The 15,545-nt window shown below is 57.1% G+C and overlaps 1 long non-coding RNA gene across 1 annotated transcript; it reads left to right on the forward strand.

The window, feature by feature from the left end:
- Positions 1-4,672: 4,672 nt before the first annotated feature.
- Positions 4,673-15,107, forward strand: LOC142069981 (uncharacterized). Its single transcript, XR_012665940.1, has 2 exons — positions 4,673-8,405; positions 14,104-15,107. It is a non-coding gene; the product is annotated as an uncharacterized LOC142069981 (long non-coding RNA).
- The last annotated feature ends 438 nt before the right edge of the window (positions 15,108-15,545 follow it).

The raw sequence follows: 15,545 nt of genomic DNA on the forward strand, positions 1-15,545 counted from the left end.
AGAGAGAGAACCCCGAGTAGGGTGTCACACTGAAGGGGTTTCCTCCCAGGGACCGTACAGAGCCGAGAGAGCACGAGCCCTGTGAGTCCGTGACAGGCAGCCCTAGAGACCAGACCCTGCGTGCCCTGGGCTCCATGACTCTGGGGCTGTCCACCTGGCACGCTGCCCTGGAGGCCAGAGCCTGTAGGCCCAGGGCGCTGAGGAGCTGCAAGCCTAGGACCATCACAGCCAGTGCTGCCAGGGGGATTCCGGGCACGCCGAGGGGCATGTGGCCCTGGCAGGCTGGGAGCGATCCTCCCCTACAGAGCAGCAGAGCGGGAAGGGGCATCTCCCACCCCGGGAGCTGCAGCAGCCCGCAAACGTTGTGAATGGAAGCAGTGAGACTATCTCCTCTCCAAGAGCAGTGTCCCGCATTCCCCAGAAGGGAGCGGTTTGATAACAGCCTGAGCACAGAGGGTGCAGAGTGGCCGGGTGCAGTTCCTCAGAACTCTCGGGCGGCGGTGGGAGGGGGTAGGAGCGAAATCCCTTGGCACGTTACACAGCTCGGTTCTTTCCCTCCCTCTCGCTCAGTTCCAGGGAGCTCCGCAGGGGCCTCAGCAGGTGACCCGGCCATGAAGGGAACCCAGATCCGCACGCAACCTGTGGGTGACGCCTGTTCTGCCCCCTTGACACCGAGGATTTCACGGCCTCCCACGGACATGTCCTGAGCGAATGGAACCCTGCTCGCCCCTTCTGCACCCGCAGCAGAGGCCCAGGGGCAAGGGGCTCCAGTAGAGTGCAGGCCCTGGGGGCAACTCTGCCCCATGGACTCGTGGGCTCTCCCAGCTCATTGTCCCAGATGCACACTGAGGCACTTGGCGCCGCCTGCCGACCCCTCCTCCTGCCTCGTCTGCAGCCCCCGAGCTGGACGTGCTCTGAGCAGGGCTGTCCCTGCCCCTGCCTCTGCTGGCTGCCCGCTGCATGGCAGGGAAGGGCAGTGGAGAGTGCTGGTGACCCGTTGCTTGCTGCCGGAGGGGCTGTGGGAGCCCCAGGGAGAGCTGGATGGGAGCTGGGCCTGAGCCGGGGACGGTAACATGAGGCATGTGGCCCCGCGACCTCTCTGCAGTAAGAGCGTTGGGTGTCAGCCTAGGGAGGCCGGACCCCGCTGGGCTGGCTCACAGGTTCCCAAGCTGGGGCCCCACCAGGGGATCGTAACCCCCCTGCCTCCCCCTCAGGGCTGCTGAGGGAACCTCAAAAGTGCGAGCGGAGCATGAACCGAGGCCTCCATGTGCGGCCAGCCTGCAGCAATAGCTCCCCTAGGCCCGGCCCATGGGTCTCAGCCCAGGCTGGGGGCTCTGCCAGTCTGTGCTCTGCGAGCTGGGTTTTGTTCCCTGGGACACAGAGTTCAGCCCTTTCCCCAGGCAGCACCAGTCTCTGCAGACAAGCGCCTGCCAGGACCCCGGGGTCCTTAGCCGCCCAGCCCGCAGGTCCCAGCTGGATGGTAGGGGGACGCTAGGACGGAAAGGGCTGAGAGACCCTGGGCGAGATCATCGACTCCAGAGACTGCTGAGGGCTGGAGAGGAGCCGTGACGATGCGGGAGGAGAGGGTCGTTTCTACCCGAGGCAAGAGCTGGCCAAGACGAGGGGCTGATGTTTCCCCACGCTGAGCACCCGGCATCCCAGGGAAAGCAAGTGGGAGCCGCAGACAAGGCCCCCAGGAGTTTCTCTAGCCCTGCAGGGAGCAGGGGGGCCAGGAGCGGGGCAGGCGCACGTAGGAAGGTGTCATAACAACGACCGTCTCCCCTGCCCTTTGCCGCCTCAGGGAGGGATCCCTGTGTCCATCCCTGTAGCCCCCGGGAATGGGCCATGGGCCATCTGAGGGGAAGCCCCAAGTCACAGGCCAGGCCCTGCGTTTTGTGACGGGGGGAATCGGGGGTGCAGCTGAGCCCTTCTCCCAGCCCCTTGGTGGAATGGCTCCGGGTGGCTCGACTCCTTTCATAGAATCATAGAATATCAGGGTTGGAAGGGACCTCAGGAGGTCATCTAGTCCAACCCCCTGCTTAAAGCAGGACCAATCCACAAGTTTTTGCCCCAGATCCCTAAATGGCCCCCTCAAGGATTGAACTCACAACCCTGGGTTTAGCAGGCCAATGCTCAAACCACTGAGCTATCCCTCTCCCCCCTTACGAGCGCGCAGATTGTAAGGTATTGCAGGCTGTTCCTCTTTGTCTTCTAGGGTTGAAGCTGGTTCTGCGTGGTCTTGCAGAGGTGCTTGGTCCCCTTGAGGTGGCGCTGGCTTACACTGTGAGGCGTGGATCCATGCAGCGATGCCGGATAATTTCACTGCTGTCTGGGTGGTGAGCAGTACCTGGCATGGACCCTTCCACTGGGGTTCCAAGGCGGGCTTCCGAAGGTGGTGCCGCAGGCAGACCCACTCACCAGGCTCAGGAGTGTGACAGGCAGCAGAGGTGGGTTCCCTCGGCCAAGCTGCTCGCACCTGCCAATGGAAGGAGCTCACCGCTTGCATTAACCCTTTGCAGTACTGGAGGAGCGTGCTGTGAGTTGGGTTTAGGTCTGGGGCTGGGGTAATAGTAGCCATCGTTCGCATAGGGCGTCCCATGATGATTTCAAACGGACTCAATTTGTGTCTCTGGGATGGGGATGACCGAATTTCCATAAGGGCCAGTGGTAAAGCAGCTGGCCAGTTTAACCCTATGGAACTACAGATTTTTGCCAGCTTATTTTTAAGCACACCATTTCGCCTTTCAACTGCCCCTGCACTCTGTGGATGGTAAGGGCAGTGCAACAGGTGGGTGACATGTAATACCTGGTTTAGATGTTGAACAATTTTTCCAGTAGAATGTGTTCCCCGGTCACTAGACAAAGTGGCAGGAATTCCCTTGGTAGGGATAATGTGGTTTAACAGTCATTTTGCAAAGGACAATGAATCAGCTTTGCGACAGGGAAAGGCTTCAATCCAACCCGAAAACAGACATATTATAACTAAAATGAATTCATATTTCTGACACTTTGGCATTTGTACAAAATCAAGTTGCCAGTGTAGGAAAGGTGCTTGAGGCAAACCCCGGAACCCTTGTGTTACTTTTACAGATTTGCCTACATTGTGGCTTTGACAAGTAACACAAGCGGCACAGTGGCGGGTTGCAAAGGAGCTGAAATGGGGAGCCCACCACCCCGCCTTACTCATAGCAGAGACCATCCCCTCCTTGCCGACATGCGAAACACCATGTAGCAGGGCGGCTAGAGATGGGTAGAGTGAGAGGGGGGCTACAAAGGTACCGGTGGGCGATCACCAAAGGGAATCAGAATGCAAAGAGCAACCCAAAGCACTCCAGGAGTCTTTCTCTGTTTCTGGGGCAGAATCCTGGAGCTGAGCGAGATGAGACAGGGATGGTGGCGTGACAGAGAGAGGACCAAGAAATGCTTCTGGTGAAGGTTTTATAGTGGCGGCATGTTTTGCAGCAGCATCAGCAAGTGCATTACCTTTTGCCACCTCGGTGTCTGCCGCTGAGTGGCCAGTACACTTAACAATTGCCAAGGCAGACGGTAGTAAAACTGCATACAGGAGGGCGGCAATGTAGGGGCCATTCTTGATAGGGGTGCCAGTAGAGGAAAGAAAACCTCGAGCCTGCCAGAGGGTGCCAAAGTCATGCATAATCCCAAAGGCATACCGAGAATCAGTAAAAATAGAGGCAGAGAGCCCCTCGGCGAGTGCTAACTTTATACCTTCAAGTCAGCGGCACTGCTATGGGTACCTGCATGGCCCCACAGGACGCCAACATTTTTATGGCTGACTTAGAGCAACGCTTCCTCAGCTCTTGCCCCCTAGCGCCCCTCCTCTGCTTGCGCTACATTGATGACATCTTCATCATCAGGCTAGGTGTCCCTAGTCCCAGGTTGCCAGGAGCTGGGATTGGGTGACAGGGCATGGATCACTTGATGATAACCTGTCTGTTCATTCCCTCTGGGGCACCTGCCATTGGCCACTGTCAGAGGACAGGATACTGGGCTTGATGGACCTTTGGTTTGACCCAGGATGGCCATTCTTATGTTCTTATCTGGACCCATGGAAGGAGGCCCTTGAGGAATTCCACCAGGATTTCAACAATTTCCACCCCACCATCAACCTCGGCCGAGACCAGTCCACAGAAGAGATCCACTTCCTGGACACTACAGTGCTAACAAGCGATGGTCACATAAACACCACTCTATACCGGAAACCTACTGACCACTATACTTACCTACATGCCTTCAGCTTTCATCCAGACCACATCACACAATCCATTGTCTACAGCCAAGCTCTAAGATACAACCGCATTTGCTCCAACCCCTCAGACAGAGACAAACACTTACAGGATCTCTATCAAGTGTTCTTACAACTACAATACCCACTTGGGGAAGTGAAGAAATAGATTGAGAGAGCCAGAAGGGTACCCAGAAGTCACCTACTACAGGACGGGCCCAGCAAAAAAGGAACAGAACGCCACTAGCCATCACCTACAGCCCCCAACTAAAACCTCTCCAGCGCATCATCCAGGATCTACCACCTGTCCTGAAGAACGATCCCTCACTCTCACAGACCTTGGGAGACAGGCCAGTCCTAGCTTACAGACAGCCCCCGAATCTGAAGCAAATACTCCCCAGCAACTACGCACCACACAACAGAAACCCTAACCTAGGAACAAATCCCTGCAACAAACCCCATTGCCACCTCTGTCCGCATATCTATTCAAGGGACACCATTAGAGGACCTAACCACATCAGCCACACCATCAGGGGCTCGTTCATCTGCACATCTACCAATGTGATCTATGCCATCCTGTGCCAGCAATGCCCCTCTGCCACGTACATTGGCCAAACCGGAGAGTTGCTGTGCAAAAGACTCAATGGACACAAATCAGACATCGAGAACTGGAACATTCAAAAACCAGTGGGAGAGCACTTCACTCTCCCTGGACAGTCAATAACAGACTTAAAAGTGGCCACTCGTCAACAAAAACACTTCAAAAACAGACTTCAGCGAGAAACTGCAGAACTGGAATTAATTGGCAAACTTGACACCATCAAATTAGGCCTGAATAAAGACTGGGAGTGGCTGGTAATTTGGGAATGGGCCACATGCACCATGCTTAAATTGGCTTTGTTAACACTGACCCCCGACTTGGTAAGACAACTCCCATCTTTTCATGTGCTGTATATTTATACCTGCTTACTGTATCTTTCACTCCATGCATCTGATGAAGTGGGTTGTGGCCCACAAAAGCTTATGCCCAAAGAAATGTGTTAGTCTCTAAGGGGCCACACGGACTACTTGTGGCTTAACAAGGTGGAGGGAGAGGGAGTTTTTTGTTACAGAGGGTCAGCGAACGGCCTGGAAAATGGATACCCCAGCAACTGGTGACCTGGTGACCGGGAGGCCCAGCTCGGAAGTCACAGCCGCTTCTGGCCAGCGAGAGGACAATAGGCTGCGGAGAGAGGACCCCGGTGACCTGACCAGCCGGTTCCAGCCAGTGAGGAACAAAGACGGATGAGAGGAGAGGCTGAGAGAAGAGGAGGCCCAGGCTGCCTGTTTACCTGGGACAGAAGACAAAGGACAGAGATGAGTCTTGGGGGAGGTGATGTCAGATGCCCAAGTGGAAGGAGGGGTTTTCTAGGCTAGGAGGAGAGAGCAGCCAGAGACCACCAAGAGGTAGGACAGACCTAGATGTACGGTGCTGAGGGAGGCCAGGCCTGTGGCCCTGAGAGTTTCCTGTGCTGTGCTAAGATGCTGAATAAACCCTCCTGTGTTACGCTGGATGAGTCGCTCCGGTCTAGAGAACAGGGTGGCATTATTCCCTCTGGGAGTGGAGGCCCCAGGGGTCTAGAGAAAGTGGACTCCCTGAGGGGGCCCACGGCGAGAGACAGGCGTGCTGAAGGCGGTTCCAGGAGGCAGAAGGGCCTACGGCTTAACCCCTGAGAGAGAGAGAACCCCGAGTAGGGTGTCACACTGAAGGGGTTTCCTCCCAGGGACCGTACAGAGCCGAGAGAGCACGAGCCCTGTGAGTCCGTGACAGGCAGCCCTAGAGACCAGACCCTGCGTGCCCTGGGCTCCATGACTCTGGGGCTGTCCACCTGGCACGCTGCCCTGGAGGCCAGAGCCTGTAGGCCCAGGGCGCTGAGGAGCTGCAAGCCTAGGACCATCACAGCCAGTGCTGCCAGGGGGATTCCGGGCACGCCGAGGGGCATGTGGCCCTGGCAGGCTGGGAGCGATCCTCCCCTACAGAGCAGCAGAGCGGGAAGGGGCATCTCCCACCCCGGGAGCTGCAGCAGCCCGCAAACGTTGTGAATGGAAGCAGTGAGACTATCTCCTCTCCAAGAGCAGTGTCCCGCATTCCCCAGAAGGGAGCGGTTTGATAACAGCCTGAGCACAGAGGGTGCAGAGTGGCCGGGTGCAGTTCCTCAGAACTCTCGGGCGGCGGTGGGAGGGGGTAGGAGCGAAATCCCTTGGCACGTTACACAGCTCGGTTCTTTCCCTCCCTCTCGCTCAGTTCCAGGGAGCTCCGCAGGGGCCTCAGCAGGTGACCCGGCCATGAAGGGAACCCAGATCCGCACGCAACCTGTGGGTGACGCCTGTTCTGCCCCCTTGACACCGAGGATTTCACGGCCTCCCACGGACATGTCCTGAGCGAATGGAACCCTGCTCGCCCCTTCTGCACCCGCAGCAGAGGCCCAGGGGCAAGGGGCTCCAGTAGAGTGCAGGCCCTGGGGGCAACTCTGCCCCATGGACTCGTGGGCTCTCCCAGCTCATTGTCCCAGATGCACACTGAGGCACTTGGCGCCGCCTGCCGACCCCTCCTCCTGCCTCGTCTGCAGCCCCCGAGCTGGACGTGCTCTGAGCAGGGCTGTCCCTGCCCCTGCCTCTGCTGGCTGCCCGCTGCATGGCAGGGAAGGGCAGTGGAGAGTGCTGGTGACCCGTTGCTTGCTGCCGGAGGGGCTGTGGGAGCCCCAGGGAGAGCTGGATGGGAGCTGGGCCTGAGCCGGGGACGGTAACATGAGGCATGTGGCCCCGCGACCTCTCTGCAGTAAGAGCGTTGGGTGTCAGCCTAGGGAGGCCGGACCCCGCTGGGCTGGCTCACAGGTTCCCAAGCTGGGGCCCCACCAGGGGATCGTAACCCCCCTGCCTCCCCCTCAGGGCTGCTGAGGGAACCTCAAAAGTGCGAGCGGAGCATGAACCGAGGCCTCCATGTGCGGCCAGCCTGCAGCAATAGCTCCCCTAGGCCCGGCCCATGGGTCTCAGCCCAGGCTGGGGGCTCTGCCAGTCTGTGCTCTGCGAGCTGGGTTTTGTTCCCTGGGACACAGAGTTCAGCCCTTTCCCCAGGCAGCACCAGTCTCTGCAGACAAGCGCCTGCCAGGACCCCGGGGTCCTTAGCCGCCCAGCCCGCAGGTCCCAGCTGGATGGTAGGGGGACGCTAGGACGGAAAGGGCTGAGAGACCCTGGGCGAGATCATCGACTCCAGAGACTGCTGAGGGCTGGAGAGGAGCCGTGACGATGCGGGGAGGAGAGGGTCGTTTCTACCCGAGGCAAGAGCTGGCCAAGACGAGGGGCTGATGTTTCCCCACGCTGAGCACCCGGCATCCCAGGGAAAGCAAGTGGGAGCCGCAGACAAGGCCCCCAGGAGTTTCTCTAGCCCTGCAGGGAGCAGGGGGGCCAGGAGCGGGGCAGGCGCACGTAGGAAGGTGTCATAACAACGACCGTCTCCCCTGCCCTTTGCCGCCTCAGGGAGGGATCCCTGTGTCCATCCCTGTAGCCCCCGGGAATGGGCCATGGGCCATCTGAGGGGAAGCCCCAAGTCACAGGCCAGGCCCTGCGTTTTGTGACGGGGGGAATCGGGGGTGCAGCTGAGCCCTTCTCCCAGCCCCTTGGTGGAATGGCTCCGGGTGGCTCGACTCCTTTCATAGAATCATAGAATATCAGGGTTGGAAGGGACCTCAGGAGGTCATCTAGTCCAACCCCCTGCTTAAAGCAGGACCAATCCACAAGTTTTTGCCCCAGATCCCTAAATGGCCCCCTCAAGGATTGAACTCACAACCCTGGGTTTAGCAGGCCAATGCTCAAACCACTGAGCTATCCCTCTCCCCCCTTACGAGCGCGCAGATTGTAAGGTATTGCAGGCTGTTCCTCTTTGTCTTCTAGGGTTGAAGCTGGTTCTGCGTGGTCTTGCAGAGGTGCTTGGTCCCCTTGAGGTGGCGCTGGCTTACACTGTGAGGCGTGGATCCATGCAGCGATGCCGGATAATTTCACTGCTGTCTGGGTGGTGAGCAGTACCTGGCATGGACCCTTCCACTGGGGTTCCAAGGCGGGCTTCCGAAGGTGGTGCCGCAGGCAGACCCACTCACCAGGCTCAGGAGTGTGACAGGCAGCAGAGGTGGGTTCCCTCGGCCAAGCTGCTCGCACCTGCCAATGGAAGGAGCTCACCGCTTGCATTAACCCTTTGCAGTACTGGAGGAGCGTGCTGTGAGTTGGGTTTAGGTCTGGGGCTGGGGTAATAGTAGCCATCGTTCGCATAGGGCGTCCCATGATGATTTCAAACGGACTCAATTTGTGTCTCTGGGATGGGGATGACCGAATTTCCATAAGGGCCAGTGGTAAAGCAGCTGGCCAGTTTAACCCTATGGAACTACAGATTTTTGCCAGCTTATTTTTAAGCACACCATTTCGCCTTTCAACTGCCCCTGCACTCTGTGGATGGTAAGGGCAGTGCAACAGGTGGGTGACATGTAATACCTGGTTTAGATGTTGAACAATTTTTCCAGTAGAATGTGTTCCCCGGTCACTAGACAAAGTGGCAGGAATTCCCTTGGTAGGGATAATGTGGTTTAACAGTCATTTTGCAAAGGACAATGAATCAGCTTTGCGACAGGGAAAGGCTTCAATCCAACCCGAAAACAGACATATTATAACTAAAATGAATTCATATTTCTGACACTTTGGCATTTGTACAAAATCAAGTTGCCAGTGTAGGAAAGGTGCTTGAGGCAAACCCCGGAACCCTTGTGTTACTTTTACAGATTTGCCTACATTGTGGCTTTGACAAGTAACACAAGCGGCACAGTGGCGGGTTGCAAAGGAGCTGAAATGGGGAGCCCACCACCCCGCCTTACTCATAGCAGAGACCATCCCCTCCTTGCCGACATGCGAAACACCATGTAGCAGGGCGGCTAGAGATGGGTAGAGTGAGAGGGGGGCTACAAAGGTACCGGTGGGCGATCACCAAAGGGAATCAGAATGCAAAGAGCAACCCAAAGCACTCCAGGAGTCTTTCTCTGTTTCTGGGGCAGAATCCTGGAGCTGAGCGAGATGAGACAGGGATGGTGGCGTGACAGAGAGAGGACCAAGAAATGCTTCTGGTGAAGGTTTTATAGTGGCGGCATGTTTTGCAGCAGCATCAGCAAGTGCATTACCTTTTGCCACCTCGGTGTCTGCCGCTGAGTGGCCAGTACACTTAACAATTGCCAAGGCAGACGGTAGTAAAACTGCATACAGGAGGGCGGCAATGTAGGGGCCATTCTTGATAGGGGTGCCAGTAGAGGAAAGAAAACCTCGAGCCTGCCAGAGGGTGCCAAAGTCATGCATAATCCCAAAGGCATACCGAGAATCAGTAAAAATAGAGGCAGAGAGCCCCTCGGCGAGTGCTAACTTTATACCTTCAAGTCAGCGGCACTGCTATGGGTACCTGCATGGCCCCACAGGACGCCAACATTTTTATGGCTGACTTAGAGCAACGCTTCCTCAGCTCTTGCCCCCTAGCGCCCCTCCTCTGCTTGCGCTACATTGATGACATCTTCATCATCAGGCTAGGTGTCCCTAGTCCCAGGTTGCCAGGAGCTGGGATTGGGTGACAGGGCATGGATCACTTGATGATAACCTGTCTGTTCATTCCCTCTGGGGCACCTGCCATTGGCCACTGTCAGAGGACAGGATACTGGGCTTGATGGACCTTTGGTTTGACCCAGGATGGCCATTCTTATGTTCTTATCTGGACCCATGGAAGGAGGCCCTTGAGGAATTCCACCAGGATTTCAACAATTTCCACCCCACCATCAACCTCGGCCGAGACCAGTCCACAGAAGAGATCCACTTCCTGGACACTACAGTGCTAACAAGCGATGGTCACATAAACACCACTCTATACCGGAAACCTACTGACCACTATACTTACCTACATGCCTTCAGCTTTCATCCAGACCACATCACACAATCCATTGTCTACAGCCAAGCTCTAAGATACAACCGCATTTGCTCCAACCCCTCAGACAGAGACAAACACTTACAGGATCTCTATCAAGTGTTCTTACAACTACAATACCCACTTGGGGAAGTGAAGAAATAGATTGAGAGAGCCAGAAGGGTACCCAGAAGTCACCTACTACAGGACGGGCCCAGCAAAAAAGGAACAGAACGCCACTAGCCATCACCTACAGCCCCCAACTAAAACCTCTCCAGCGCATCATCCAGGATCTACCACCTGTCCTGAAGAACGATCCCTCACTCTCACAGACCTTGGGAGACAGGCCAGTCCTAGCTTACAGACAGCCCCCGAATCTGAAGCAAATACTCCCCAGCAACTACGCACCACACAACAGAAACCCTAACCTAGGAACAAATCCCTGCAACAAACCCCATTGCCACCTCTGTCCGCATATCTATTCAAGGGACACCATTAGAGGACCTAACCACATCAGCCACACCATCAGGGGCTCGTTCATCTGCACATCTACCAATGTGATCTATGCCATCCTGTGCCAGCAATGCCCCTCTGCCACGTACATTGGCCAAACCGGAGAGTTGCTGTGCAAAAGACTCAATGGACACAAATCAGACATCGAGAACTGGAACATTCAAAAACCAGTGGGAGAGCACTTCACTCTCCCTGGACAGTCAATAACAGACTTAAAAGTGGCCACTCGTCAACAAAAACACTTCAAAAACAGACTTCAGCGAGAAACTGCAGAACTGGAATTAATTGGCAAACTTGACACCATCAAATTAGGCCTGAATAAAGACTGGGAGTGGCTGGTAATTTGGGAATGGGCCACATGCACCATGCTTAAATTGGCTTTGTTAACACTGACCCCCGACTTGGTAAGACAACTCCCATCTTTTCATGTGCTGTATATTTATACCTGCTTACTGTATCTTTCACTCCATGCATCTGATGAAGTGGGTTGTGGCCCACAAAAGCTTATGCCCAAAGAAATGTGTTAGTCTCTAAGGGGCCACACGGACTACTTGTGGCTTAACAAGGTGGAGGGAGAGGGAGTTTTTTGTTACAGAGGGTCAGCGAACGGCCTGGAAAATGGATACCCCAGCAACTGGTGACCTGGTGACCGGGAGGCCCAGCTCGGAAGTCACAGCCGCTTCTGGCCAGCGAGAGGACAATAGGCTGCGGAGAGAGGACCCCGGTGACCTGACCAGCCGGTTCCAGCCAGTGAGGAACAAAGACGGATGAGAGGAGAGGCTGAGAGAAGAGGAGGCCCAGGCTGCCTGTTTACCTGGGACAGAAGACAAAGGACAGAGATGAGTCTTGGGGGAGGTGATGTCAGATGCCCAAGTGGAAGGAGGGGTTTTCTAGGCTAGGAGGAGAGAGCAGCCAGAGACCACCAAGAGGTAGGACAGACCTAGATGTACGGTGCTGAGGGAGGCCAGGCCTGTGGCCCTGAGAGTTTCCTGTGCTGTGCTAAGATGCTGAATAAACCCTCCTGTGTTACGCTGGATGAGTCGCTCCGGTCTAGAGAACAGGGTGGCATTATTCCCTCTGGGAGTGGAGGCCCCAGGGGTCTAGAGAAAGTGGACTCCCTGAGGGGGCCCACGGCGAGAGACAGGCGTGCTGAAGGCGGTTCCAGGAGGCAGAAGGGCCTACGGCTTAACCCCTGAGAGAGAGAGAACCCCGAGTAGGGTGTCACACTGAAGGGGTTTCCTCCCAGGGACCGTACAGAGCCGAGAGAGCACGAGCCCTGTGAGTCCGTGACAGGCAGCCCTAGAGACCAGACCCTGCGTGCCCTGGGCTCCATGACTCTGGGGCTGTCCACCTGGCACGCTGCCCTGGAGGCCAGAGCCTGTAGGCCCAGGGCGCTGAGGAGCTGCAAGCCTAGGACCATCACAGCCAGTGCTGCCAGGGGGATTCCGGGCACGCCGAGGGGCATGTGGCCCTGGCAGGCTGGGAGCGATCCTCCCCTACAGAGCAGCAGAGCGGGAAGGGGCATCTCCCACCCCGGGAGCTGCAGCAGCCCGCAAACGTTGTGAATGGAAGCAGTGAGACTATCTCCTCTCCAAGAGCAGTGTCCCGCATTCCCCAGAAGGGAGCGGTTTGATAACAGCCTGAGCACAGAGGGTGCAGAGTGGCCGGGTGCAGTTCCTCAGAACTCTCGGGCGGCGGTGGGAGGGGGTAGGAGCGAAATCCCTTGGCACGTTACACAGCTCGGTTCTTTCCCTCCCTCTCGCTCAGTTCCAGGGAGCTCCGCAGGGGCCTCAGCAGGTGACCCGGCCATGAAGGGAACCCAGATCCGCACGCAACCTGTGGGTGACGCCTGTTCTGCCCCCTTGACACCGAGGATTTCACGGCCTCCCACGGACATGTCCTGAGCGAATGGAACCCTGCTCGCCCCTTCTGCACCCGCAGCAGAGGCCCAGGGGCAAGGGGCTCCAGTAGAGTGCAGGCCCTGGGGGCAACTCTGCCCCATGGACTCGTGGGCTCTCCCAGCTCATTGTCCCAGATGCACACTGAGGCACTTGGCGCCGCCTGCCGACCCCTCCTCCTGCCTCGTCTGCAGCCCCCGAGCTGGACGTGCTCTGAGCAGGGCTGTCCCTGCCCCTGCCTCTGCTGGCTGCCCGCTGCATGGCAGGGAAGGGCAGTGGAGAGTGCTGGTGACCCGTTGCTTGCTGCCGGAGGGGCTGTGGGAGCCCCAGGGAGAGCTGGATGGGAGCTGGGCCTGAGCCGGGGACGGTAACATGAGGCATGTGGCCCCGCGACCTCTCTGCAGTAAGAGCGTTGGGTGTCAGCCTAGGGAGGCCGGACCCCGCTGGGCTGGCTCACAGGTTCCCAAGCTGGGGCCCCACCAGGGGATCGTAACCCCCCTGCCTCCCCCTCAGGGCTGCTGAGGGAACCTCAAAAGTGCGAGCGGAGCATGAACCGAGGCCTCCATGTGCGGCCAGCCTGCAGCAATAGCTCCCCTAGGCCCGGCCCATGGGTCTCAGCCCAGGCTGGGGGCTCTGCCAGTCTGTGCAGCCCCCGGGGATGGGCCATAGACCATCTGAGGGCAAGCCCTGAGTCACAGGCCAGGCCCTGCATGATGTGACAGGGGGACTCAGGGCGTGCAGCTGAGTCCTTCTCCCAGCCCCTTGGTGGAGTGGCTCCGGGTGGCTCGACTCCCTTCTATCCCCTCACACCTGCTCCCCTCCCCCCTGAACCAGGCCCACAGGCGCTAAGTGACCCCGCTGCCTGCTGTCACTCTTGCCAATGGAACAGGAGCAGGGTGTCTGTACAGCGCCTGGCACAACAGGGCCCTGATCTCAGTAGGGCAGGGTCTGTTTTTCACTGTGTGACTCTGCAGCGCTTGGCACAATGGTTCCCCGATCTTTGAGGCCTCTGTGTCAGGCTGTCCTGTAGTACCCACCAGGCAGCAGAAGGAATCTCTGGAGCTGGATGGATTTCTCCTGGGTGCTTGGCGGGTGCTAGTTCTAGAGAATTCCTTGGGGCATCACCCTGTCCTGGTTCTCTGCAATGCCACACAGTTACTCTGGCAGCGTCGCTGCTCCAACGGGACCAGAATCTGCCCCCTCCTGAGGAAAGGTCGGGGACAGGCTTTGTTTGTGCAAGGACATGACGAGTGCTGATCAAAAATCTCCAGGGCGTGAAGGCACCCCGTCCCGCCTCTTTACTATAAGCACAGCCCATGCCCTGACCTTCCCCCAGGCTAGCAAACCTCATCCCCTTGGAGCAAAGGAGAATATATAAATGCAGTTTGGCTGCTCGAGAAGGAACATTTCCAATCTGAGCATCCAGTGACTCCGAACGCTGACTGACGGCACGGCAGAACAGCATGGCAAATTTTCTCAGATTCCAGATGTACAAAGGCTCTCCTGTGACGATCTCCGGAGATGACCCATGTATACCTGATGACTTAAATGAGACCACTGTCCGGAGCATCACTGTGGCAGGAGACGCCTGGGTCGTCTTTGATTCTCTCAATTATAGAGGGGACTTCAGAATCTTCAGGGTAGGAAATCAAGCATTCCCCTCGACGCTCACTAGCATCCAATCTGTGCGCATGATCAATGGGGGAATCGACAACTCCGAAATCACCTTCTATCCTCACCCTTTCTTCAGGGGCACAGGGGAGATATTTCAAAGTAAGGCACCTCAACTGCAGGAAAAGTATTTTTCTCTCAAAGTAACTAAGGGAGCTGTGGTCTTCTTCGATGGGGAAAACTACGCAGGAGAGAAGAGGATCCTGCTGAATGGAGACGAGGTGCAGAATTTCACTGCTGTGAAGTTACCCTCCATTGGCAAATCAGTGAAGACTGCCAGGGACATGGAGTTGTAATGAAAACGGGTGAGAACGTTCCCCTTCCCTGTGAACAGAGGAACGGCTCCAGGGCCCCACCTGTTCCCTAGAAGAGGATTCACTCCCTGCCCTGGTGATGATTGGCGCTGATTGCAGACATTCCCCTGCCTGCCCCTGTGACCCCTCCCTGAGCACACAAGGAGCGCTGACCTTCTGAGTGATAGGCGCAGAATCAACCCAGCTGAGACGATGGGAGGAAGCAAGAACTTGTCCCAGCCACTGTCCCGTGGCCTGCTGGACTCAGCACCCCAGAGCTGACCCATGGATCGGGAGCCCCTCACCACTGCGGTCCCTGCCTTTGCAGCCCCAGGGAAAGGCACCGCCGGTGACATGGCAAGACCCCATCTCCCCACCGTCTGACACCAAGGGGGCTGCAGACACCCCAGAGGGGCCAGGACAGTGACTCGATGTCCATCAGAGCCTCCCCAGCCAGCTGCCGGACACAGACCCTGCCCCAGCTTCTCCTGCTGTTTTGCAACAATAAAAATAATTGTCAAGTAGAATCTGCATCTAATTCTTAATGAAAAAGGCAGGGGGAAAGGAAGGGGGGTAACCTGTGTCTCACTGAGGTGTGGTTGGGGTGGGTGGTGGCTGGGGGGGGTCTGTGTCTCAGTGAGGGGTGATTAGGGTGGGGTTGCTGGGGGGGGGTCTGTATCTCATTGAGGGGTGATTGGGGTGGGGTGACTGGGGGGGTCTGTGTCTCACTGAGGGATGATTGGTGTGGGGGTGGCTGGGGGGTCTGTGTCTCAGTGAGGGGTGATTGGGGCGGGCTGGCTGGGGGCTCTGTGTCCTAGTGAAGGGTGATTGGGGTGGGATGACTGGGGGGGTCTGTGTCTCACTGAGGGATGATTGGGGTAGGGTGACTGGGGGGGTCTGTGTCTCAGGGTGGTGATTGGGGTGGAGTGGCTGGTTGGTCTGTGTCTGAGTGAGGGGTGATTGGG

Source organism: Caretta caretta, chromosome 24 (assembly GCF_965140235.1).
Source record: "Caretta caretta isolate rCarCar2 chromosome 24, rCarCar1.hap1, whole genome shotgun sequence".
In the NCBI taxonomy this organism is placed as follows: domain Eukaryota; kingdom Metazoa; phylum Chordata; order Testudines; family Cheloniidae; genus Caretta; species Caretta caretta.